The sequence below is a fragment of the Schistocerca gregaria genome, chromosome 4 (genome assembly GCF_023897955.1).
Source record: "Schistocerca gregaria isolate iqSchGreg1 chromosome 4, iqSchGreg1.2, whole genome shotgun sequence".
Lineage (NCBI taxonomy): Eukaryota > Metazoa > Arthropoda > Insecta > Orthoptera > Acrididae > Schistocerca > Schistocerca gregaria.
The window spans coordinates 481704204-481729086 of record NC_064923.1 but is presented as its reverse complement, the minus strand read 5'-3'; the positions used below and the strand labels follow the sequence as shown (position 1 = coordinate 481729086).

Below are 24883 nucleotides of genomic sequence, written 5' to 3'. Positions count from 1 at the left end.
CTCTAATTACATTAACGTATACTTCATTGGTCGTCTAGATTTACAGTGTCTCTGGGTTGCAAGGATAGAATGTGGCCCTAACGAGGAGTTCTGATTTTCTGTCCTGTCCTACCACCTGGATTAAATTCACAACAAAAGCTTTCAGAAGCATCATAATTAATGGCTACGCTTGTTTCAGCATCTGCGCCAAAGGAACCACTGCTACGCAGTTCTCGGCAAACTTTTTCAAGAACAGTACATTTCTCCCAGATTAACTTTATCAGGACTGAATGCTGTTATCGCTCAGTCATCCGGGAAAGAACTCTGGGGTTTTCAGTCCCTGTCTTGTGTGGTTCCCTTTTCCTTGTAACAGTGAACAGAATTTTCTTTGTATCGTGTAAGGATCTAAGAAAACTTTATACCACTGTATTTCCAATAAACGGAAATACTCTCACAAGTGAGTGACATGAGCTAAAATATTAATCTCTTTTTACCTCCTATGTATCTACACTGCAGGTTTAATTTACGTTTTAGACATTAATATGTACAATACAGTACTGCTTTTGAACGGTGCAGGTGTTTTATTTGTTCTGTGTTTGGGAATAACTACAAAGAATTAGATAACTAATTCTCAGAAAAAAATCGCTATACGCTGTTTGATTATGACTTCATAAAATAAAATAAAATAAAGAAAAAAGAAAAAATATTGATAAATGAAATATCCTCTTATAGATGAAGATCATACCGATGTTGGAAACAAAAGAACTTAATTGTAGCCAAAATGACGAAAATTGTGTACGTCCACAAACATAATATAAAGCTGGTATTTGACCATGACTCGAACTGCTTTTTGCATGCAGTGCGCAACCAACTGCGCTATCCGAGCTTAGCTGGTGCACTTACTCAATACAATTGGCATCTACTTCGTCTCTACATCTTATTGATTCCACAGATAGTATTTACCCAAAGAAGAGACAAAGCAACTGGTACTCCTGCCTACTATATTGTAAGGCAACCGCGAGCACCCAGAAGTGCCGCTACACGACGTGACATCGACTCAACTAATGTCTGAAGTAGTGCTGGAGAGAACTGACACCACAAATCCTGCAGGGCTGCCCATAAATCCGGAAGTGTACGAGGGGGTGGCGGTATTTTCTGGATAGCACGTCGGAAGGAATCCCAGATATACTCAATGTTCATGTCTGGGGATGTTGGTGGCCAGTGGAAGTGTTTAAGCTAAGAATAGGGTTCCTGGAACCACTCTGTAGCAATTCTGTGAGAGTCATATCTAGACGTATCAGGGGTCCCATATCAGTCCAAGTGCACACGCCTTACACTACTACAGAAGCTCCACTAGCTTGAGCAGTCCCCTGCTGCGTGCAGGGTCCATGGGTTGATGAGATTCTTCCCATATCATACAAGTCCATCCACTCGATAAAATTTGAAACGAGACTCGACCGACCAGGCAAAATGTTTTCTGTCATCAACAGTACAATGACGATGTTGATGGGACCAGACGAGGCGCAGAGCTTTGTGTCTTGCAGTCATCATGAGTACACGAGTACGCCTTCGGCTCCGAAAGCCCATATCGATGATGTTTCGTTAAACAGTTGTTGATGACCCAGCATTGAAATCTGCAGAAATTTGCGGAAGGCTTGCACTTCCGTCACGTTGAACGAATCTCTTCAGTGGCCGTTGGTCCCGTTCTTGCATGATCTTTTACCGGCCGCAGCGAAGTTGGAGATTTCATGTTTTACCGTACTTCTGATATTCACAGTACGCTCGTGAAATGGTTGTGCGGGAAAATCCCCACTTCATCGCTACGCCCTAGATGCTGTATCTCATCGCTCGTGCGACGACTGAAACACAACGTTCAAGCTCTCTTAAATCTTGATAACCTATCATTGTAGCAACAGTAGCCGATCTAACAACTGCATCAGACACTTGTTGTCTTATACAGACATTGCCGACCGCAGCGTCGTATTCTGCCTGTTTACATATCTCTCTATTTGAATAAGAATGCCTATACCAGTTTCTTTGGCGCTTTAGTGTATGTGTCAATGTATGTCTCTAGTGTTTTGCATAAAATAATTTAGTATCTTTGTAGACAGCGATAGAGCTTACCACAACTGGGAAGAATCATGAGATGGACGTAGGGAATGACGTCTGAGGGCAACACAGGACATAACACAGAGACGCAAAGAGGGATTAAATTTCCACAATCGATCACTTTGAATGTATATCTCCTAGCCACTTTAGCGAATACAGCTTCCGGTTGGGACAAATTGGGCTATCCCTAAAAAAGTAAAAAGGTTGACATAAGATAGACAAGTAGGCTGAAGAAGAACTAGGAACATTTTTTAAAAAATGTCATATCGTTTATCAACTTAAAGTGAATTTGATTTCTAAGTTTTTTTCTCTGGATGACTGCTTAACAGTAAGTTTTCAACTTTCAGCCGAATTGGCGATTCTGTTTTTCGTACCGACTGAAGAAGACGACCAGGCCAGTCGCCTAAATAATAGATGAAAAGTGGAACTATGAGATCGACTCAAAACACAAAAACGTGCCATGAAGTGAATTCATGTGCCAGGTCCTTGGATACTGCCGAAACCAAAAAATATTCAGTCTACAGCTTAATAGAAACATGCAGTTTATCTAACCAGATTATGTTTATACGAAAACAAATATATTTCTGTCACATTTGCACATATTGTAGGATATCACGTTTGTCGATGGTGAGGTCTTAGACTGCAGTAGTGGAAGATCGAATCTAGATGTGGTCTACAGATTGTATGGTGAGGTCTTAGACTGCAGTAGTGGGAGATCGAATCTAGATATGTTCTACACATTGTATAAAAACAGCGAAAAAAATTAAATGATAAATGTAAAATTTGAAAATGGGCACCATCTACTATCTCTAAAATAGTATTCCTACTTCTGCATTTTGCATTTTGAAATCACAGTTTCATCGTCAGTGACTAATTTGTGTTGTAAGTACTGTCATTGTGATGTCAACACACAAGGAACATCTGCCCGTAGAGCTGTAACGCGTTTTTAAGTGTAATTTGCGAAATGGTGGTGCACCATATGTAGAATTATAGAATAAAACATGCAAATTTTTGTTAAAAATTATAGTATACCAGCCACTTTTGCTTATTTTTTCTATATGACATGACTGCGATGAAACTTCTACGTGTTGTTTACACTACTGTATTAACACGAGCGGGGCGCAAGCGACGTGTTTTCTCAGTTTTGCGCATGACGTCACGGTGGAAGCAGCTGTGCCAAACAGTATACAGTTCGAATTGTGTGTGATTGTTTTTTCTTGTGTTGTTTTGCGTTTGAAGGAGTATTTTGATTGAGTTCTTTCTTCTGAGGTACTCAGTCAACAGCGGAAACATTCGGAATTCGGGAGTGTTAACGGTTTTTGCTGTAATTGATATTTGATTCGGAACTGAAATGGTTAGCGATCGTGGACAGCGGGATCAACATTGTGTTCGCCAGCTCTATAGTTTGTGGTTTGTCCTGTGAAATTCTTATTGGAGAATCTACAAGTGAGAAAGAAAATTAATTTTTACAGTGCCAGTATGTGCTGTTACGGACTGTTTTTCCTACAACCGGAGCACAAAGGGAACTGACGTAATGTATCACAGTTTCCGGCGTAATGAAACATTATAAAAATGTTGTAGGAAAGACAGTGTAAATGCAGCGGTTGCACGAATATGTTCTCGCCATCTAGCAGAAACAGATTACTTAAGGGATTTACAGTCTGAAATGTTTAATTTGCCCTGAAAAAGAATGCTCAAGCCAGATGCAGTTCCTTCGTGCAATTTGCCGTGCAGTAGTGCGACTGTCAGTGTGTCACCCCCAACAGAAGACAGAACCAAACGGTATAAGAAACGAGAACTACATAAAAGATCTCTGGAAACTCTGGAAAAGCTGTCACCAAATAAAAAAATATCATAATAAGAGCACATGTTCAGATGACGGCTTTTTCTTTCAGACACAGATACAGTTACTTTAATGAATACTATAGCGGCTTTAGAAAGAAGGAATGCTGTTATTACAAACAAGTGTGTGCAACTTCGAGCTCTTAAGTAAATTCACTTCAATGTGATTAAATGGATAGTTTCTGATTTATTTGAGCAGAGGTTTCAAATTTCAAGTGTATGTCAGTGTGGTTGTTATCTGATATTTTACCGCTGTGTGAGGCATAAGCTGCGAAAGAATATAATTCATCAGTTTTAACTGTAATATTTTTAGCAGCAGAAAATCAGTTTAGACATCTCAATTCTGGTATAAACAAAATCTTCCGCCAAAAACTTGACGTAAACGCGCATGCCGTGTCGTCTGCTTGTGAGCGCTTGCTTCCACGCTGACGTCATTAGGCCAGCCAATGGCAGAGCAGAGCGCTTACTGGCCAACCTTATTATTTAGTAACCTCGATTAACACAGACAGTTTTCAAAGTTGGCACTATAAGCTTCAAAGAAGTACACGCATTGTGTGACTGTTTAAGAGTACGACAAAGATAATACATATCTCACATTTTCTTTAACACAACTTAATCTTTAAACAGTTTTTTATTTGCATCGACGGCAGAAAAAAGAACATAGTCTAGTTTTGCCAAAGGTTGAAATTAAACATTAATATTACTATTACACGATATAAATCATACGTGAATTACTTTACAATCACGTGGCTTTCATACAGAAATAAATGCTAGTACATCCTTGATGGAAGCCACAGTGTCTATTCTTAACAAAATCCAGACAACGAAATAAATTATAGTTGATTCGACTGTGGGTTCTTGATGAAACATACATTTTGTTAACTAAACGAATTACTTTTTAGCCTTGTTACACAAACCTCTTTATTACCATACGGCTTAGGTTTCGTATTATACGTGAGAACCAGACAAAGATAAACATTTCAACTTTTTAATCTATAGATTCTTTGCTTAGACTGTAAAATTGATCTAAGTTGGCAAAATTATACGTGGATTTACTAAAATCATCAGGACAGCATTTACAGTAACCATGACTATGAAACTGGACTAGAACTATTCGTAGTAATGGAACTTTTTTTCCTTCATTTATGTGAATGAGTGTACCAAGGTTCTAGTTTTATGTAGGGATTCTAATAAACGTGGGGACACAAACATTTGTTTCTTAGTTTCTAAGTGAACTCTATGTGTAGGACTTCTATATCTATTACATATATGTGGTTTTCATGCACCTAAGTTCAGCAAAGGATGAATCTGGCTTCCCTTATCCTCTACTTCTATGGTATTCTCTGAGCCCAAAGTAGATTGACCACCAAGTCAGCCAAATTTAGCAAGACTGACTCTTTTGGCAGATGATCTTATAAACCCCACTTTTCATAATGGCTTGTTGCTTATCTTTTGAATTGAAGAGGCATCTACCTACAGGTTGTGGGACGTAAGAAAGCACAGAGACACCTATTGCTTTAATATTTTGATTAGCATGTTCCAAGTTTTACATGTAAATGCTCAACGGTAACATTTCCTTTTTCGCTTATGTTGTTCACTGAATGCAAAAAATGGCTCTAAGCACTATGGGACCTAACATCTGAGGCCATCAGTCCCCTAAACTTAGAAATACTTAAACCTAACTAACCTAAGGACATCACACATGTCAATGCCCGAGGCAGGATTCGAACCTGTGACCGTAGCAGCAGCGCGTTTTCGGACTGAAGTGCCTAGAACCGCTCTGCCACAGCGGCCGGCTCACTGAGTGCACCAGGGACCTGATTGCGTCTTCAGTTTTCACTGAGAATCTTGTCAACAACGTTGCAATGAAAATTGTCTGTTTGTGGCTATTGTTTTTATATTACTGAGTGTGAAAAGGGGGTTGATAGAAGATGGTGGATCTTGTGGTAGAATGCTGCATGTTTGAAGGCTATACGATCTCGAGAGAAAGAGGTGAAGAATGTGTCAGTAAAGGAATTTTTCTGGAAAATTTTAAATTTATGGTTGCTATTTTCCATCTAGAAGTTGATGTCTAGGAAATTAATGCTCGGTCCCACTAACTCCACATGGACCTTTTGCAAGTAAGCCAGTAATTCATTTTTCCATGAAATTGTGGAGCTGCCGTATAGAATACATATTATGTCACTCGTATTTACACAGTCGTATGTTGTTTAAATCAAAACTATTTCTGCTTTGAATGGAGCTGTTATAAGCTAGCAGATGGTGGCAGATGGCTTATTAATGGGCTCTCCCTTATCCCCTTTGCTAGCAGAAATGTTCATGGACAGTGGCAAACTTCTTATGAGAGAAATTTTGGCAAAACGTGCTGTGTATTGGTGCAGAGATGTTGACTGTAGTTACACCGCTGGTGAATATGCAGGTATCGAACAGCCTCTCTCCTATCTGTATGTTTGCTACTGTACAGGGTGAGGCAAAAGTCTGGGTACACACCTATCGAAGTCGAACGCTGTGAGGAATCGTAATAACGTTGGGTATGAGGTGTCTGTCCGTGAACGGGCAAGTTACAGGAGCTATGACGACAGCGACCGCCATCTTGAAATCCGTCATCTTGGATTAAGGTTACATGTTTCAGATTGGAAGGGGATCATGTGCCACATTGATTAGAACACCTTCTTCCTCAAGAACACATATGTGAAATCTATCGTAAGATATCTACACTTCTGCAGGAGTTAAGACCTGTTAATGTTTGAAATTCCAAGGTTGTGATCGATTCTGTTTATTGTAGCAGGCGATCCACAATGGCAATTACAGAGCAAAAACGCACTAAAATTGTGTTAAAGAGTGATGGACGAAGTACCAGAGTAATTGCTGCTGACTTCATTGCCAAGCATCCTGAGAGAAATGACGTTTCGCATATAACATTATCCAAGCTACTGGACAAATTTCGTGCAACAGTTTCTGTAGTGGACAAGCCAGGCAGCGGACTTCCAAGAACAGCCTCCGACTAGCACACTGTAACAAAAATTGTGTCAACGTTTGTGGGAAGTCCACATCGCAATACACACCGGTTATCAGCAATACCCGGTGTCAGTCAGCGTACAATCCTGCGTGTGTTGCACACACACCAGTGACACTCGTAGAAGTTATAGTTGCAACATCATCTCTCGGAGTATGACCCTGATTGGTGGCTGCAGTTTGCAGAATGGGTTCTGGATGAGTGTAACAGTAATCCAGACTTCATACAGCAGCTGTTGTTCACTGACGAAGCTAATTTTTCTGTGCAAGGAGAAGTAAACAAACACAATCATCGTTACTTGTGAGATGCAGATCCCTCGTGGGTGATCTCCGTAAAGTGATGGTTTGGTGTGGAATTTGAAACACAAGAATCGTGGGTCCGGTGTTTATTTTGGAACTTTGAATGAGGAGATGTATCTTAACATACTCCTTGATTGTATGTTTCCAAAGCTTCCTCTGGAAAAGCGGTGCACCTCCCCACTCTGCTACCGAAGTCAGACTGTTACTGGATGAACAATTTTGAGGTCATTGGATAGGTAGGAGGGGTCCACGTCACCACGATCCCTTGAGCTTACTTCTCCAGAATTTTATCTGTGGGGACATTTGAAATCAATTGATTGTGAGATCAGAATCAACAATGTAGCCCATCTTTCCCGGCGTATTGAGGAGGCGCGTGCCTCTGTTGACTCACGGATCCTGAGACGTTTCCAGTAGGACTGGCAAAAAAGACTCCGACTGTGCTTCCAGAGCAATGGTGGTCATATTGAGCCTGTGCTGGAAAGCCGACTCAGACAAGTGTCCTGAACATAAACAGGTCATAACTCCAGCATAAATAAAGAAGTTTTATAACAGATTTCACTTGTGTATTGCTCAGAAAGAGGCAGTTCAGAATGATGTGCCTTAAGACCTCCTTAATATTTGAAATATGTAACTCAAATCCAAGACCGTGGATTTCAAGACAGCCGCCGCTGTCGCTATAGGTCCTTTAAGTTGCAGCCCCGCCTACAGACTCCCCATACCACACGACATTATGGTTCCTCACACCGTTCGACTTTTATGGAGGCGTATCAAGACTCTGTAGTTACCAGCCCCGCATCACGAACAAACCGATTAACTTGTGCAGGAACCCAGCCGCCAATAAAATAGACGATTCTTCTTATTATCGTAGCAAACGTAACAAAGGAGCCGACAAACATGTGCGATGGTCTCCAGAAACAGAGGGCGACATTTAGAGGGTTAAATATGGAGTTTTCTATGAAATGTTGGCAATGAGAACAAAATCCATTGTTTCTGATGGCCGTATATAAATCAGGTACCATTGTGTATGCACATCATGAGTTAGTAATCTTAGTGCTCGTTATTATGTTTCCTAAACCTGTCTCAGGGAAGAACAAATCTAATATTCTTTTTCAAACATGCTTAAAAATCTAGTTGGAGATTTTGATAAGAAATAGATCCGCATACGATGTGTCATAACTGTTGAAATACTTCGTGAGTGAACATACGTAGCCGTCCACTGTGGCCGAGCGGTTCTAGGGGATTCAGTCCGGAACCGCGAGATTGCTACGGTCGCAGGTTCGAATCCTGCCTCAGGCAAGGATGTGTGTGATGTCCTTAGGTTAGTTACGTTTAAATAGTTCTAAGTCTAGGGGCCTGATGACCTCAGATGTTAAGTCCCTTAGTGCTCAGAGCCATTTTTTTGAACGTACGTAACCAGGAGAGTAAGTCCTTTGCCGCTGTCATGAATAAATGAAAATGTCTTATTACGCCACGTCATTATTAACCCCATAGCCAAAAACAACGTATCCCACCTTTTATACATTCTGCACTACAACAGATCCAGTACTGTAATAGTTTGGCCTTTTCAGGTAATTTTCCTCACCTTGTGAGGAGGTTTGTGAGTTTCGTGAAAAGTTGGATAGTAAGTGTGAATGTAATTCCAAGACACCACATTGGACAGTATGAAGAGCTGAAACCCGAAGTTTGTCCAAGTATTTTGGATATAGCCGAATGATACAATGAAACTTATGGTACACACACAGTTTATATTAAATTACGCACCGTCTAAAATCTCCACTGTGTTTCGGTGAATAGGAAAAAAGTAAACTGCAGATGGAAACCCATGACCGTAACCGTCACCCACCAAGGCAACAGAGCATTACATTCATAGAAGGCAAGGCCTGCCTACCTAGCAGCTAGTCCCATCGTCCCCATTGGTGACCATGGAAATCAGTCGGCGTCACTAAATAACAGACAACATTGCGAGACATTCCACCTACGGTCCGCCAGCGTACAAAGCCACGTTTTCTGTTGAATGGGTGACATAGTGGCAGGCATAGGATATAACTTAGACACTCTACAGCGTCTTTGGATGATGTTTTCGCACACTGGTTTCTATCTTGGATTTTTTCCTCAAGTGAACCTCTATACGCCCTCTAAGTTTGTCGCAACCTTTCTTGAACACCCTGTATATACAAGGTATGAGGGATTTAAGTGGAGGTGTTGTGATCATTGGTGCCTTAATAGGTACCCACTTCAGTGTGCTGATGTTTCTTTCTCTGTGTCTCACAGTCTTCCCAAAAATACGTCACATAATTTACTACGTCATGTTTTCTGCGTGTTCCGAAGTGCACCACTAAGTGGACTACTCCTGTCAGCATAGACTAATCGTTTTGCGCCCACTTGTCTACAATTCAGCACTGCCCAGGGTAAAATAAGCATTAGTGGCTTTCTGTTCTCACATGTATTTGGAGACAATAAACAACATAAAACACAATACTCCTAATATCAATAATGATTAGTCTTCAAATGAAGGAGTACTGATGTAAGGTTGTTCAATTCACTGCCTTCAGTCACCAATAAAAATAGCTGCACTTATGCCCGTAACAAACTGTGCATATATCCGTCGGTATAGCGCCTTGTAACTAGCAGCTTCATGTGAACACTGTCTGGTGTGTCAGAAGGAATATCTGGAGTAGCTTATTAGGTCAGTAGACACCAGGGCGAACGACATGTCTCAAGCGAGGCTCTTAGGATACGTTCACCCAGTCAGACGCTCTTCTCTGAGATTTTACCCACGGCAGTTAAACTTCGGCACTTTTACTTCTACCTCTATGTTGCGTCTTGTGGCTCGAGCTGTCGACGTCTACCAATCTGTGTGCTGTCTGTACTCAAGTTGCTGTCACTGCTTTTTGCCTAAGGGACACATTGCAGTGACAATTTCATTTTGGACCAGTTTATTATTATTCTTGATGTCACGGTTGCTTACCGTAAATCACTTCATTTTTCTTTTGGATTCTGACTGAAACTGGAACTTTAACTTTGTCACTGTTGTGGCCACGTGGACTGTGGTGTCTACCCTTTTCCATGCTACAGGTAAATTTTCCCTATCAACTGGTAGCAAGTCAGTTTCACAGTTACAAAATATTAGTTTAAATCTTGTCTCAAAGTAGGTACTTTCTTTTATAGAGCAAATCTGTAACACATATTCCGTACACGTAATTGCTTTTTCGAGACTTGTTTTATTTCTCTTTTACACCATCTGTTTAGGTAAGATCACGCACTGCAGCAGGCGATGTTTTATTGCCTTCCCCCTGTTTAGCCGTGGCAGTCACCTCAAACATTTCGCAGATCACCATAACTGTTGGTACCGTATTTTGATTGCATATCTCCTAATCCAAGAACAGTTATCTTCTCGAAGTTTCATGCCGAGAAGTAGGCATTCACGAATTATGATTCTGAGTGTTTCTTTTCTTTACCGGATTAGAGCCTCGAGCTGCCATTTAGCTGTAACTGTACACTCTGCCATGGTTACCGATTTAATGGTGAACGTACGTATGTGCTTTGAATACTGCTGTACAATTAACGAAAGAGTTTGTTGCGCCAATTTTTTTTATCGGCTGTTGTTTGATTTTGGAGCTTCCACTTTTAAACTGCCCTGAAAAGTGTGTAATGGATCGTGGTGTGTAACTACTTAGTTCACCATCGAATTTTTCAACAGGGTGTAGGCATTACTATGACGCAAATTTTCAAATCATGGTTTACGGCTTACAGAAGCAGCAAACAATTGTGCGACTTCGAGGAAATTTGGAGTCACAGAAGAAGTTAATGTTCGGAGGTGGCGAAAGCACAAAGAACGTCTGAAAAGAGCGAAGTTGACTAGGAAAGTTTTCAATGGCCCACGGAGTAGACGTTTCTAAAATACTGAAATGGAGGTAATGACATTTGTGAGCGAGAAACGTAATGAATGAATGACAGTTTCCCGCGATGTCATACGAAATAAAGCATTTAAAAGGGTACAGGGACACGCTATCCAATGTAAAACCAGCTCTTGGTGGCATACAAGGAAGATGCGACGCAAAGGTCTTGTGTTGTGATGTCGAACATTCCTTGTCAGTCTCTTCCAGCATCGTATGTGGAGAAGCAGGTCGAGTATCAACGATAAGTTATACGATTCAGAAAGGCATGTTCCTACGTCTTAGGGAAAATTGGAAACGCTGACGAGACTCCGGTTTACTTCGACATGCCATTGAGTACAACATTCGAAGAGAAAGGTTCCTTAGTATAGTGGTTCGCACTACAAGCAATTAGAAATTGCGAATCAGCATGGTATTGTGTGTGATTGCCGATGGAACAAAGAAGCGATCCTATGCCACCTCCATCGTTAAAATATTCCAAAGGAAAAATTGCCGCCTTGTGTCATATTTAGTTGTAAAGGAAACGCTTGGATGACCAATGAGTTTGATATAGATTGCCTCCGTACAGTCCGGAGCAAGAGGCATGTTGGTCTCCTAAAGAATCGTGGAATGTTGATCCTTGACGTTTTTTTTGTTGTTTTTTTTTTTTCTACTGACAGTCATCTCAGCGTAGCACTTGCAACCAACGTCGTCAATTATTTGCTTGACGTATTCCAATATCTGTCTTCCTCTACAGTTTTTGCCCTCTACAGCTCCCTCTAGTACCATGGAAGTCATTCCCTCGTGTCTTAGCAGATGTCCTATCATCCTGTCCCTTCTCCTTATGAGTGTTTTCCACATATTCCTTTCCTCTCCGATTCTGCGTAGAACCTCCACATTCCTTATCTTATCAGTCCACATAATTTTTAACATTCCTCCATAGCACAACATCTCAAATGCTTCTATCCTCTTCTGTTCCAGTTTTTCCACAGTCCATGTTTCACTACCATACAATGCTGTACTCCAGACGTGTTGTTGTTGCGGTCTTCAATCCTGAGACTGGTTTGATGCAGCTCTCCATGCTACTCTATCCTGTGCAAGCTTCTTCATCTCCCAGTACCTACTGCAACCTACATCCTTCTGAATCTGATAAGTGTATTCATCTCTTGGTCTCCTTCTACGATTTTTACTCTCCACGCTGCCCTCCAATACCCAATTGGTGATCCCTTGATGCCTCAGAACATGTCCTACCAACCGATCCCTTCTTCTGGTCAAGTTGTGCCACAAACTTCTCTTCTCCCCAATCCTGTTCAATACTTCCTCATTAGTTATGTGATCTATCCATCTAATCTTCAACATACTTCTGTAGCCCCATATTTCGAAAGCTTCTGTTCTCTTCTTGTCCAAACTATTTATCGTCCATGTTTCGCTTCCATACATGGCTACACTCCATACCAATACTTTCAGAAATGACTTCCTGACACTTAAATCTATACTCGATGTTAAGAAATTTCTTTTATTCAGAAACGCTTTCCTTGCCATTGCCAGTCTACATTTTATATCCTCTCTACTTCGACCATCATCAGTAATTTTGCTCCCCAAATAGCAAAACTCCTTTACTACTTTAAGTGTCTCATTTCCTAATCTAATTCCCTCAGCATCACCCAACTTAATTCGACTACATTCCATTATCCTCGTTTTGCTTTTGTTGATGTTCATCTTATATCCTCGTTTCAAGACACTGTCCATTCCATTCAACTGCTCTTTCAAGTCCTTTGCTGTCTCTGACAGAATTACGATGTCATCGGCGAACCTCAAAGTGTTTATTTCTTCTCCATGGATTTTAATTCCTACTCCGAATTTTTCTTTTGTTTCCTTTACTGCTTGCTCAATATACAGATTGAATAACATTGGGGAGAGGCTACAACCCTGTCTTACTCCCTTCCCAACCATTGCTTCCCTTTCATGTCCCTCGACTCTTATAACTGCCATCTGGTTTCTGTACAAATTGTAAATAGCCTTTCGCTCCCTGTATTTTACCCCTGTCACCTTCAGAATTTGAAAGGGAGTAATCCAGTCAACATCGTCAAAATCTTTCTCTAAGTCTACAAATGCTAGAAACGTAGGTTTACCTTTCCTTAATCTTTCTTCTAAGATAAGTCGTAGGGTCAGTATTGCCTCACGTGTTCCAGTGTTTCTACGTAATCCAAACTGATCTTTCCCGAGGTCGGCTTCTACTAGTTTTTCCATTCGTCTGTAAAGAATTCGTGTTAGTATTTTGCAGCTGTGGCTTATTAAACTCATAGTTCGGTAATTTTCACACCTGTCAACACTTCCTTTCCTTGGGATTGGAATTATTATATTCCTCTTGAAGTCTGAGGGTATTTCGACGGTTTCATACATCTTGCTCACCAGATGGTACAGTTTTGTCAGGACTGGCTCTCCCAAGGCCGTCAGTAGTTCCAATGGAATGTTGTCTACTCCGGGGGCCTTGTTTCGACTCAGGTCTTTCAGTGGTCTGTCAAACTCTTCACGCAATATCATATCCCCCATTTCATCTTCATCTACATCCTCTTCCATTTCCATAATATTGTCCTCAAGTGCATCGCACTTGTATAGACCCTCTATATACTCCTTCCACCTTTCTGCTTTCCCTTCTTTGGTTAGAACTGGGTTTCCATCTTAGCTCTTGATGTTCATACAAGTGGTTCTCTTATCTCCAAAGGACTCTTTAATTTTCCTGTAGGCAGTATCTATCTTACCCCTAGTGAGATAAGCCTGTACATCCTTACATCTGTCATCTAGCCACTTCATTGACTTCGTGACCATCAATCCTGATGTTAAGTTTCTCGCTGTTCTTATTTCTACTACTTCTCATTACCTTCGTCTTTCTCCGATTTACTCTCAAACCATACTGTGTACTCATTAGAGTGTTCATTCCATTCAGCAGATCATTTAATTCTTCTTCACTTTCACTCAGGATAGCAATGTCATCAGCGAATCGTATCATTGATATCCTTTCACCTTGTATTTTAATTCCACTCCTGAACCTTTTTATTATTTCCATCGCTGATTCCTCGATGTACAGATTGAAGAGTAGGGGCAAAAGGCTACAGCATTGTCTTACACCCTTCTTAATACGAGCACTTCGTTCTTGATCGTCCACTCTTATTATTCCCTCTTGGTTGTTGTACATATTGTATATGACCCCTCTCTCCCTATAGCTTACCCCAAATTTTTCCAGAATCTCGAAAAGCTTGCACCAATTTATATTGGCGAACGCTTTTTCCAGCCTGACAAACCCTATGAATGTGTCTTGATTTTTCTTGAGCCTTGCTTCCATTATTAGCCGTAACGTCAGAATTGCCTCTCTCGTGCCTTTACTTTTTCTAAAGCCAAACTGATCGTCACCTAGCGCATTCTCAATTTTCTTTTCCATTCTTCTGTATATTATTCTTGTAAGCAGCTTCGATGCATGATCTGTTAAGCTGATTGTGCGATAATTTTCGCACTTCTTACCTCTTGCCGTCTTCGGAATTTTGTGGATGATGCTTTTATGAAAGTCAGATGGTACGTCGCCAGACTCATATATTCTACACACCAACGTGAATAGTCGTTTTGTTGCCACTTCCCCCAATGATTTTAGAAATTCTGAAGGAATGTTATCTATCCCTTCTGCCTTATTTGACCGTAAGTCCTCCAAAGCTATTTTAAATTCCGTTTCTAATACTGGATCCCCTATCTCTTCTAAATCGACTCCTGTTTCTTCTTCTCTCAAATCAGACAAATCTTCACCCTCATAGAGGCTTTCAATGCATTCTTTCCACCTATCTGCTCTCTCCTCTGCATTTAACAGTGGAATCCCCGTTGCACTCTTAATGTTACCACCGTTGCTTTTAGTGTCACCAAAGATTGTTTTTACTTTCCTGTATGCTGAGTCTGTCCTTCCGACAATCATATCTTTTTCGATGTCTTCACATTTTTCCTGCAACCATTTCGTCTTAGCTTCCCTGCACTTCCAACTTATTTTATTCCTCAATGACTTGTATTTCTATATTCCCGATTTTCCCGGAACATGTTTTTACTTCCTCCTTCCATCAATCAACTGAAGTATTTCTTCTGTTACCCGTGGTTTCTTCGTAGCTACCTTCTTTGTACCTATGTTTTCCTTCCCAACTTCTGTGATGGCCCTTTTTAGAGATGTCCATTCCTCTTCAACTGTACTGCCTACTGCGCTATTCCTTATTGCTGTATCTATAGCGTTAGAGAACTTCAAACGTATCTCGTCATTCCTTAGTACTTCCGTATCCCACTTCTTTGCGTATTGATTCTTCATGACTAATGTCTTGAACTTCAGCCTACTCTTCATCACTACTATATTGTGATCTGAGTCTATATCTGCTCCTGTGTACGCCTTACGATCCAGTATCTGATTTCGGAATCTCTGTCTGACCATGATGTAATCTAACTGAAATCTTCCCGTATCTCCCGGCCTTTTCCAAGTATACCTCCTCCTCTTGTGATTCTTGAACAGGGTATTCGATATTACTAGCTGAAACTTGTTACAGAACTCAATTAGTCTTTCTCCTCTTTCATTCCTTGTCCCAAGCCCATATTCTCCTGTAACATTTTCTTCTACTCCTTCCCCTACAACTGCATTCCAATCGCCCATGACTATTAGATTTTCGTCCCCCTTTACATACTGCATTACCCTTTCGATATCCTCATACACTTTCTCTATCTGTTCATCTTCAGCTTGCGACGTCGGAATGTATACCTGAACTATCGTTGTCGGTGTTGGTCTGCTGTCGATTCTGATTAGAACAACCCAGTCACTGAACTGTTCACAGTAACACACCCTCTGCCCTACCTTCCTATTCATAACGAATCCTACACCTGTTATACCATTTTCAGCTGCTGTTGATATTACCCGATACTCATCTGACCAGAAATCCTTGTCTTCCTTCCACTTCACTTCACTTACCCCTACTATATCTAGATTGAGCCTTTGCATTCCCCTTTTCAGATTTTCTATTTTCCCTACCACGTTCAAGCTTCTGACATTCCACGCCCCGACTCGTAGAACGTTATCCTTTCGTTGATTATTCAATCTTTTTCTCATGGTAACCTCCCTCTTGGCAGTCCGCTCCCGAAGATCCGAATGGGGGACTATTCCGGAATCTTTTGCCAACGGGGAGATCATGATGACACTTCTTCAATTACAGGCCACATTTCCTGTGGTTTCCATTGCCTTCTGCATCCTCATGTCGTTGATCATTGCTGATTCTTCCGCCTTTAGGAGCAATTTCCCACCCCTAGGATAAGAGAGTGCCCTGAACCTCTATCCGCTCCTCCGCCCTCTTTGACAAGGCCGTTGGCGGAATGAGGCTGACTTCTTATGCCGAAAGTCTTCGGCCGCCAATGCTGACTATTTATCGAAATTTAGGCAGTGGCGGGGATCGAACCCGGGACCGAAGAAAATTTGATTATGTATCAAAGACGCTACCCCTAGACCACGGTAGTGAAGCTAGAAATCCTGAAATTTAACACAAATGTTGTTAGTATTCCAGTAGGCAGGTTTCGCTACTACAAGTGTTAGATGTGGTGGTGAATAATTTAAACAACATCTGAAGCAGTTGGACAGCAACCGGTTACTTCAAATTGGTCGAACAGTGACTCATACCGAGAAGTTGATGAAGTGCTCAGTTTCTCTAATTGCAGACTGGATGGCGACTGCTTGGGCACGCTTATCCAGTGCATCAATTGTGATCAGCTTTAAGACATGTCACGTAACAAATGCATTAGATGGGAGTGCCGGCGATGTACTGTGTGAATAACTGAAAGGTATACATGACAAAGCCAGTGGCACTGCAGATTCTGTGGACCGTTCTAGTGGAGAGGCATCTGTTTCTAAAAGAGGTCTTTTGTCTGATTCCCTTTCCTGTGTACCGGTACTATTATTGTCTTCTGTAATAAGGTAAGTTGTAAAATTGAGGCTATTATGTGCACACATGTTTTTCTGTAAACCCTTGTTGAAAAGTGGGAAGATGGTGGTGAGTAGGGGCGTCGTGCATTCAAAGTCGTCTTTGATTTGGATTCGGAGATATAGTTACAGGCACGACATCGAACTGAATACTGATAGCAGTAGAACAGCGCAGCCATCACTATCTGCAGATCATCTCTTAGCTGATGTTCAGTAAAAGATCTATGTTTGTACGCCAGGAGACATTTATAACGTGCTTAAGGCCTGCACCTAAATGTGCGCCGCACAGACGATACCTGTAAGGAAGACTCCATTTATCCTAAAAATTCTTAGCTGCACTTTGTACATTTTTATAAGTAAGAAATTTTTCTGATGCTTAATAAACTGTTTTATGTTGTGTTTATATTGAGAAAGTTAACTGTTGTCGCCACATAGTATAGTCAGTTGCAAAGTTAATGGACCTGCTGGAAAAACGACAACTAGCAAATTAAAAGCATTGATACTTTTAATTTAATGTATAGTTAACAGTTGGCTTCTAACAGCTTTGGATGCCGCAGACCTTCAAGAAGCGCGTACATTGAACAGGCTCCATCATTAGGTGCATGAATGGTAAAATATTGCCGCTTAGGCGATTGAAAGATTACCTCCATGTAATTTGCTACGAAGGATGTTACCCGGAGAGTGGAAGTTTAAATTAATTCAGAAAGGAAAAGAAGTTTCTGACACACACTACACAGAAGAACCAAAAAAAGTGGTACAACTGCCTAATATCATGTAGGGATCCCGCTACCCCAACACGACGTGGCATGGTCTTGACTAATGTCTGAAGTGGTGCTGGAGGGAAATGTCACCATGAATACTGCATGGCTGTCCATAAATCCGTAAATGTACGAAGGGGAGGAGATCTTTTCTGAACAGTATGTTGCAAGGTATCCCAGATATGCTCAATAATGCTCATTTCTCGTGAGTTTGGTGGCCAGTGGAAGTGTTTAAAATCAGAAGAGCATTCCCAGAGTCACTCCGTAGCAATTCTTGACGTGTGGTGAGTCGCATTGTCCTTCTGGAACTGCCCAAGTCCTTCAGAATGCACACTGGACGTGAATGGATGCAGGTTATCAGACAGGATACTTACGTACGTGTCAGTTGTCAGAGTCGTATCTAGATGTATCAGGGGTCCCCTATCAATCCAATTGCTCCCGCCCCAGACCACTACAGAGCCTTCACCAGCTTGAACAGTCCCCTGCTGACATGCAGGGTTCATGGATTCATGAGGTTGTCTCCAGACCAGTACACGTCCATCCGATCGATATAATTTGAAACGAGACTCGCCCGATCAGGCAAGATGATTTCAATATTCAACAATCCAATGTCGGGGTTGATAGGCCCAGGCGAGGCGTAAAGCTTTGTGTCGTGCAGTGATCAAGGGTACACGACTGGGCATTTGGCTCTGAAAGCCCATATCGATTATGTTACATTGAATGGTTCTTATGCTGATACTTGTTGATGGCCCAGCCTTGAAATATGTAGCAATCTGCGGAAGGGTAGCACTTCTGTCACTTTGAACGATTCTCTTCAGTCTTCGTTGGTCCCGTTCTTGCAGAATCTTTTTCCGGGCGGTGCTATGTCAGAGATTTTATGGTTTACTGGATCATGATATTCATGGTACACTCGTGAAATGATCGTACGGGAAACTCCCCACTTCGTTGCTACCTCGGAGATGTTGTGTTCCACCGCTCTTGCGCCGATTGTAGCACCACGTTCACACTCACTCACATCTTGACAACCTGCCACTGTAGCAGCAGTAACCGATCTAACAACTATGCCAGAGACTTGCTGTCTTATATATGGATTGCCGACCACAGCGCTGTATTCCAGCTGTTTAAGTATCTCGTAATACGCTTTTCTATACCAGTTTCTTTGGCACTTCATTGTAGCTGTGTAAAATGTGCGGTTCATTTCCCACAAATTTTATGCAACTGATTCTCTTGGAGAGAGCTAGGTCAGTACTTGGTGTGCCTTCTATGGAAGTGCGGCTAGGGAAGTGCGTGGATGTTGGCTGTGGCCGCAGCGACGGGAAGTTCGCCGCTCCCATGAGCGTTTATCTGGTACGTCGCGAGGCCTCGATACCGCGTCACTGAGATAACGCTCTCAGTTCTCGGCCAGATTCCTCGGGAAACGGACGGCCCGTCACGTCACATCACAACGTACCATATGTTCGCAGTAAGCAATACTTGTATTTATACATTGTTTTCCTTAGATCTGCAATCCTTGTGTTCTTTGTAATCATTTGAAGCAGCTACTCGGCTCCGGCCAGTGTTCAGCTGTTCGTTGATAGACTTATATTACTTGTGATGTCTTATATATTTGCGAGGACGTAGTTTTTATTTGCGTTACAACGCAAGGATGGGTTTGTCATCTGTTTACTACTGTTTCCCACACACGTATTTGTGTTGTACATAGTTTTTATTTATCCACGAACATAACCTTCGAAATTACGTCTGTTTCTTATTTTCAAAACACATGGGAAGGCGTTTGTTGTAATCCCTAACTTACGATAAAACGCTCAATGCACTCACACGGTAAAAGAAAACTATCTTGCCTGTTTTTCTCATTTATGGATAGGTGTTTACAGGACAAAGGCTTTAATTTCTAAATGAATTCGAAGGACATGAAATTTACGCTCTTTACATGTTGTGCATACGTGCTTGACATCACGTACGAAATTCCCATGGAGAGATAATTCCATAATCATTACTCGTCACATCACGTTCCGGCAGCTGACAAGACAGCACAGTACTGCCGAAGTAAAAATTTTGTAACTGCGACTTCACTTGACGTACGCCATGTTTCAACAACATGCCGTATTATCTGTCGATATATCAGCTCGAACATAGCATACTCTTCTCCGAGCCAAATCGATCTCCTCTGCCGACGTAACAAGATAGTGGTTGGAGAAACAGAACGATTTCATTAAATACGGTGTCACAAATCGCTGAAACGGACCGTACAGTCGGGAGCGGACCGCCATTCAGCACGACTTGTTTCGTAACACAACTACGTAGTGATGGTTCCAAAGAAGCCCACGTCAGCGGAAGTGTGAGGTTAGCGCACGCGGGAATCACGACCTTGATAGCTGATTTCTGAATAACCGCCGCTTAGTCGACAGAAAAAGCAATGTACTAGACACAAACTCGACAAACCGAGTCTTCGTTATCGGGGACATAGTGACTGTTAACAATTATCGTGCAGTTAAGCCACCATAGGTCATTTCTTATTTTATCTATTACTAGTTTCACTAATCAGTCGCGAGTGTCTCTAGACGTTCATTGCCCTGATGGCAGTATGTTAGCTGATATACAACATAACATAGGCGACTCACGACGTTTTGAGTTGAGGATTGGGCCGTATGGTCTTTAAACATTAAACGACTTGTATTCAGGGCAATGAAAGTCTGAAGATACTAGCAGCCGATGGCCGAAGCTAGTAATAGAACAAATAATAAGCAACATGTGGCCGCTTCTCTGTTGATTAAGAAACATTTTTTTAATAATATAATAGTTTGAACTAACAACGTTCCACAATGTTTCACTTCTGTATTTGGCTAAAAAAGACCTTTAAAACCCGACAATGCAGGACCGAGGAAAGTTCAATATAAACATTTATAGAATAGTGTGTATTTGGACTAGCATGTGACTATGAACAAATACCACCTTGAAAAATTACAGATCTAGGAAAATTTCTAGTAACGCAGAAAATATGGTTATTAAAAATTTGTGTTTAGGTACTGGTACTGTTTATTTTATTGATAAGAATATTACTATTCAGTATGAGTCTTCTTACTTATACAGAACTCCCTGTGAACAATGAATGAAATATTTGCAAGGAAACTAACCAAATCAAGGTTCGAGACCGTATTTCTGAAGATACATCGTAACTGATGAAATTTTCTCGTGCTACCAGCCAACTCGTGGTGTCGTGTTTTGGCAACGGCGTGTATGAACTTGTAATCTTGAAGATGACGTATAGGAAATTTATCTAAACGTTGCGACAATACGATGCCACGGCTCAACTTATAACTCGAGAATATTTCATTATGAAATTTCCCGAGAAAACCTTCATTCCCACACTTTTTAACTACTATTTATTACGATTAAAAGATATCGAAAAGACATCGACGGCCATTTTGGAGATAACTGAGTTAGTTTCAACAGAACTGATACGTTTTCTTGAATCTCGGAAGCCCTCTCACATCCATTCTAACCTACACTTACATGTCACAGTCTTCTTTTGTCACGTTAGCAATTTTTTAATAATTTTATAGCGTATTGCACTGTTTTATTCCCTTGTTTATATTAGTTTTGTGTATTTTACTGATTTCTTCATCAATTCATAAACGAACTACTGCAAAAAAATGATTATTTATTTCTTCGGGTGGAAAGCAGCATCTACATCTACACCTACATTTATAATCCGCAAGCCACCCAACGGTGTGTGGCGGAGAGCACTTTACGTGCCACTGTAATTACCTCCCTTTTCTATTCCAGTCGCGTATGGTTCGCGGGAATAACAACTGTGTGAAAGCCTCCGTGCGCTCTCGAATCTATCTAATTTTACAATATTGATCTCCGCGGGAGGTATAAGTAGGGGGAAGCAATATATTCGATTCCTTATCGAGAAACGCACCGCCGGCCGCAGTGGTCTAGCGGTTCTAATCGCTCAGTCCGGAACCGCGCGACTCCTACGGTCGCAGGTTCGAATCCTGCCTCGGGCATGGATGTGTGTGATGTCCTTAGGTTAGTTAGGTTTAAGTAGTTCTAAGTTCTAGGGGACTGATGACCTCAGATGTTAAGTCCCATAGTGCTCAGATTCATTTGAACCATTTTCGAGAAACGCACCCTCTCGAAACCTGGCGAGCAAGCTACACCGCGATGCAGAGCGCCTCTCTTGCAGAGTCTGCCACTTGAGTTTGCTAAACATCTCCGTAACGCTATCACGGTTACCAAATAACCCTGTGACGAAACGCGCCGCTCTTCTTATCCTCTTCTGTATCTCCTCCGTCAACCCGATCTGGTATGGGTCCCACACTGACCAGCAATACTCAAGTACAGGTCGAACGAGTGTTTTGTAAGCCACCTCCTATGTTGATGGACTACATTTTCTAAGGACTCTCCCAAAGAGTCTCAACCTGGCACCCGCCTTACCAACAATTAATTGTATATGATGATTTCACTTCAAATCGTTCCGCACGCATACACCCAGATATTTTACAGAAGTAACTGCTCTCAGCGTTTGTTCCGCTATTATATAATCATACAGTATAGGATCCTTCTTTCTATGTATTCGCAATACATTACATTTGTCTGTGTTAAGAGTTAGTTGCCACTCCCTGCACCAAGTGCCTATCCGCTGCAGATCTTCCTGCATTTCGTTACAATTTTCTAATGCTGCAACTTCTCTGTATATTACAGCACCATCCGCGAAAAGCAGCATGGAACTTCCCACACTATCTACTAGGTCATTTATATATATATTGTGAAAAGTAATGGCCCCATACCATTCCCCTGTAGCACACCAGAGGTTACTTTAACGTCTGTAGACGTCTCTCCATTGATAACAACATGCTGTGTTCTGTTTGCTAAAAACTCTTCAATCCAGCCACACATCTGGTCTGATATTCCGTAGGCTCTTACTTTGTTTATCAGGCGATAGTGCGGAACTGTATCGAACGCCATCCGGATGTCAAGGAAAATAGCATCTACCTGGGAGCCTGTATCTAATATTTTCTGGGTCTCATGAACAAATAAAGCGAGTCGGGTCTCACACGATCGCTGTTTCCGGAATCTATGTTGATTCGTACAGAGTAGATTCTGGGTTTCCTAAAACGACATGATACTCGAGCAAAAAACATGTTCTAAAATTCTACAACAGATCGACGTCAGAGATATAGGTCTTTAGTTTTGCGCATCTGCTCGACGACCTTTCCTGATGACTGGGGCTACCTGTGCTCTTTTCCGATAATTTGGAACCTTCCGTTCCTCTAGAGACTTGCGGTACACGGCTGTCAGAAGGAGGGCAAGTTCTTTCGCGTACTCTGTGTAGAATCGAATTGGTATCCCGTCAGGTCCAGTGGACTTTCCTCTGTTGAGTGATTCCAATTGCTTTTCTATTCCTTGGACACTTATTTCGATGTCAGACATTTTTTCGTTTGTGCGAGGATTTAGAGAAGGTCTTCCTCTGTGAAACAGCTTTACGCGTGTCATCCTCTGTTTCAATGCCATCATCATCCCGGAGTGTCTGGATATGCTGTTTCGAGCCACTTACTGATTTAACGTAAGACCAGAACTTCCTAGGATTTTCTGTCAAGTCGATAGTAGCACCATCAGTGTTTCTTATTTCACTAATCGCTAGATACACTGCCCAGTAAATTTCAAGGTAGATTCTAAAACAGTGTAGCGTTTCAAGCTATGATACGAACTACTACAGTGAAATGAACTCACAAACAATACGACAGGGCAAAATTTCTTCTTTTTAGGTTCACCATCTACGGAAAGCAGAACAGAGTAACGCCCAGGCAGAGCCAGCATACAGATAAAATAACAGTACAGAATCGGTCTGTGAGATATCCACTGAGGAAATTCGGGACACAACAGTGAAAAGGTACTGTAAATGCGCATTCCACAAAATGCAAATGAATACAAATGCCGGAGTAGAACACATCACTGACAACATCTGCATTGTTAACTCTTCTTTCAAAAGTGAGGTTTATCCACAGCTTCCAGATTACAGCGTACACCGAATTCCAGTGTAATCTGACACTGTTGTTGCTTTATCTCAGTTTTTGAGAGGGTGCTACTGTACACTTGTGTGTATATGACATTATCAGTAGTACACGAATTTTTGGAATCAACTCTCCTAAATACCAGAATTCTTAGCACTATTTTGTATAGTCGGTTAGCTGTCATAAGCCTAGCACGTCTGCTTCAAGACTTTAGTGATATCATTTCCAATACGAATCCTGGTCTTGATATGTGTACTCTCATTCTACCACATTTTTAATGTTTTAAAAAGTGGAGTGGTGTTAAAAACATTCAGTGGCACCACACACGTATGAGCCTAACGTTGTGACCACCTGCCTAATAGGGTGTTGATTCATTACTGTAACAAATTGCAGCTCCGATTCGGAGTGGCATGTATTCGACAAGTCGTTTGTAGTTTTCCGGAGGTAAGTGCCAGCAGATGTAAGTACATAAGCCGGCTGCGGTGGTCTCGCGGTTATAGGCGCGCAGTCCGGAACCGTGCGACTGCTACGGTCGCAGGTTCGAATCCCGCCTCGGGCATGGATGTGTGTGATGTCCTTAGGTTAGTTAGGTTTAGGTAGTTCTAAGTTCTAGGGGACTAATGACCACAGCAGTTGAGTCCCATAGTGCTCAGAGCCAGAGCCGTAAGCACATAAGCAAACTAACTTCATAAATTTCGGGCCGGTGGTATGTGGCTGTCCCCCCGTACTATGTTACCGCCTGCCCCCACCAGCTTGGGTACATTATAGTGCGGTGCATGTTCCAGGCAGCCGATCACCAGGATGAAAGTGTGTCCGTATGCAACCATCTACCTGTTGTAAGAGGAAATGTGATTCATCCAACCAGGTGACACATTTCCATTCATCCATGGTCCAACCTCAATGGTTCCGTACAAATTGCAGTCGTCGTTGACAATATCGTCGGGATGCCACGCAAAGAAGTAGGAGTCGCCTGCTTGCGAGCCCCTTATTCAACCGTGCTCC

General features: G+C 41.7%; 1 protein-coding gene across 4 annotated transcripts in view; it reads left to right on the top strand.

The window, feature by feature from the left end:
- The first annotated feature begins 19252 nt into the window (after nt 1-19252).
- The window catches only part of LOC126267149 (insulin-like growth factor-binding protein complex acid labile subunit), a 71372-nt gene continuing 65741 nt past the window's right edge, over nt 19253-24883 (top strand). The window contains exons 1-2 of one of the 4 annotated variants that reach the window (XM_049972083.1): nt 19254-19323; nt 23636-23760. The gene's annotated coding sequence lies outside the window, so the exon portion shown is untranslated. Of the gene's footprint in view, nt 19324-23635; nt 23761-24883 lie in introns of all 4 variants that reach the window. The other 3 variants (XM_049972081.1, XM_049972082.1, XM_049972084.1) reach the window with 3 other exon arrangements.